The sequence below is a fragment of the Callithrix jacchus genome, chromosome 1 (assembly GCF_049354715.1).
Source record: "Callithrix jacchus isolate 240 chromosome 1, calJac240_pri, whole genome shotgun sequence".
NCBI lineage: Eukaryota > Metazoa > Chordata > Mammalia > Primates > Cebidae > Callithrix > Callithrix jacchus.
Window position 1 is genome coordinate 145,077,999 of NC_133502.1, and position 3,510 is coordinate 145,081,508.

The window sequence follows — 3,510 nt, forward strand, 5'->3', positions numbered from 1 at the left end:
TATGCCAGGCATGGATTTAAGTCCTTTAATGTCCTAGTAACACTTTGCGGTCATCTTAATTTCCATTTTAGGGATGGAGAAATGGAGGCACAGAGAAGTAACTTGTCCAAGTTCAAGGGCAGAACTGGGGCTTGAATCCAGGCAGTGTGGCTGCAAAGTCTGTGCTCTTAACCTTTCTAATAGATTCAATGAATGACAGAAGAATGAGCAGAAGAATAAATGAAGAAATTCATGAGCAGAGGTGGCAAATGATAGAAAGATCAGGGAGACACAAGTGGTAGGAGCCAAGGTAAGTAATAGGACATCAGGGGCTGGAGGAATCAGAGTGACACCAAGAAGTCAAGCTGAGTGACCTGAACAGGAAAGGCAGCCCAGCAGTAGGAAGGGCTGATCTCTGATTCCTCTTTCTGCTTTGGAAATCAATCCTTGGGCCCTACCGATGTATGACACTGCAGGGGCCTGACTGTAACCCTCTTTCTTGCTTTCTGCCCCTCAGCCCTCCTCTTCCTGGAGTGGACTCCAACCCCTCCTCTCTTAAAAGGCTCAGACCTGGCCGGGCGCGGTGGCTCAAGCCTGTAATCCCAGCACTTTGGGAGGCCGAGACGGGTGGATCACGAGGTCAACAGATTGAGACCATCCTGGTCAACATGGTGAAACCCTGTCTCTACTAAAAAAATACAAAAATTAGCTGGGCATGGTGGCACGCGCCTGTAGTCCCAGCTACTCAGGAGGCTGAGGCAGGAGAATTGCCTGAACCCAGGAGGCAGAGGTTGCAGTGAGCCGAGATCGCAACATTGCACTCCAGCCTGGGTAACAAGAGCGAAACTTCGTCTCCAAAAAAAAAAAAAAAAAAAAAAGGGCTCAGACCTGCTGAGCTCCAAGGCCAACCCTGTCTTCCCCTGGGGCTGCTCACTTAGGAGTTAAAGGGCATCCACAGGAAGTCAGCTTGGTTTCAGGGCCCTCCCTGTTCTTGGGCTCTGGTCACTCCAGGTCTAGTGGACCTCTGTCTGGCTCCTGCTGTGGGTGTGACATGAAGGAACCAATGGGATGTATGGAGGGTGACCACAGGCTGCCTGTTAATCAGATCACTCCCAGGGTTATTATAGAAATGCACTTAAGCCCATGGAAACAGACAGTGGCCTGCTCATGTCTTCAATCTATTTATTTTGATACAGAGTTTCACTCTTGTTGTCCAGGCTGGAGTGCAATGGCGTGATCTTGGCTCACTGCAACCTCTGCCTCCCAGATTCAAGTGATTCTCTTGTCTCAGCCTCCTGAGTAGCTGGGATTACAGACACTTGCCACCACACCCATCTGATTTTTGTATTTTTAGTAGAGATGAGGTTTCACTGTGTTGGCCAGGCTGGTCTCGAACTCCTGACCTCCTCAGGTGATCCGCCCACCTTGGCCTCCCAAAGTGCTGAGATTACAGGCATGAGCCACCATGCCTGGCCTAACCTATTCTTTTTATTTATAAAATTGTGGTTTTAAAGCCCTCACATAACATAAAATTTATCATCTTGCTGTTTTTTTTTTTTTTTTGAGAAGGGGTCTCACTCTGTCACTCAGGCTGGAGTGCAGTGGAATGACCTCAGCTCATTGTGACCTCTGCCTCCCAGACTCAAGCAATCTTCTCACCTCAGCCTCCTGAGTAGCTAAGACCAGAGGCCTGTGCCACCACGCCTAGCTAATTTTTTTTGTCTTTTTGGTAGAGACAGGGTTTTGCCATGTTGGCAAGGCTGGTCTCAAACACCTGGGCTCAAGCGATTCACCTGCCTTGACCTCCCAAAGTGCTGGGATTATAGGCGTGAGCCATTACACCCAGCCGTTTTACCATTTTTATGTGTGCGGTTCAGTTGTGTATATTCACACTGCTGTGAAGCATTGCTCCAGAAGACTTTCATCTTGCAATACAGCAATCTATATCCATTAAGCAATAACTACTCTCACCTCCTCCCTCCAACCCCTGCTAACTACCACTGTACTTTCTGTTTCTATGAATTTGATGAGTTTAGATACTTCACATAAGTGGAATCATGCAGCATATGTATTTTTGTGACTGGTTTATTTCCTAGTGTCATGTACTCAAGGTTCATCTGTGTGTCGCATGTATCAGAATTTCACTCCTCTTTAAGGGTGAATGATATTCCATAATATGGATAGACCACATTGTCTTTATCATTCCTCTGTCAATGGATAGAGTTTTCAATGTCAGGTTGTTCCCATCTCTTGGCTATCATGAATAATGCTGCAATAAACATGGACCCTTGCTTTCCATTCTCTTTTTCTTTTGTTTTTTGAGACGGAGTCTTACTCTGTGGCCAGGCTGGAGGGCAGTGGCGCAACCTCGGCTCACTGCAACCTCTGCCTGGGTTCAAGCGATTCTTCCGCTTCAGCCTCCCGAGTAGCTGGGACCACAGGCCCGTGCTACCATGCCCGGCTAATTTTTGTATTTTTAGTAGAGACGGGGTTTCACCATGGCCAGGATGGTCTCCATCTCTTGACCTCGTGATCTGCCCGCTTCGGCCTCCCAAAGTGCTGGGATTACAGGCATGAGCCACCGCGCCCTGCCTGCTTTCCATTCTTTCGGAAATATTCCCTGAAGAGAAATTGCTGGAGCATATGTTAGTTTTATTTTTAATTTTTCGAGGAGCTACAATATCATTTTCCATAGCAGTTGAATACAATCATATGTTCCCTCCAACAGAGCAATTTCTTCACATCCTCACCAACACTTGTTATTTTCTGTTTTCTTGGGAGTATCTATTCTAATGGGCGTGCCTGTATTTACGGACTGGCTTAGAGAAAATTTTTTTTTTTTGAGGTGGAGTCTTGCTCTGTCGTCCAAGCTGGAGTGCAGTGGTGCAATCTTGGCTCACTGCATCCTCTGCCACCTGGGTTCAAGCAATTCTCCTGCCTCAGCCTCCTGAGTAGCTAGGACTATGGGCACATGCCACCATGCCTGGATAATTTTTGTACTTTTAGTAGAGATAGGGTTTCACCATATTGGTCAGGCTGGTCTCGAACTCCCTACCTTGTGATCCACCCACCTTGGCCTCCCAAAGTACTGGGATTACTGGCATGAGCCACTGCGCTAGACCTTAGAGCAAATATTAATTATTTATTAGAACTGAGCAATGGGGAAAGTGTCACACCGTTCTATGGGCAGATAACCTAATAACCTAGAGGCACAGAGAGCAATCAGAACTTTGCCAATGACCTCATGACTGTGGCAGATTGTGCAGTCTCTTGAGTTCTCTTCTCACTCAAGGACAAAGCCTCAGTGATACAACCTTCCCCCTCCTTTGCCCTGATGTTTCCACCAGGAAAAGGTTGGAAGTGAGAGATGGAAAATGACTTGTGAGATTGGGGTCTTAATTTTAGCAGCTATCACAATGAGTATATATATTTTTTATAAGAATAACTCGTGCTTACTTTTGAACATTCAGAAAGCTCACAAAAGCATTAGAAGCAAAGAGGTATGTATCTACCATTCCATCACCCACAGGC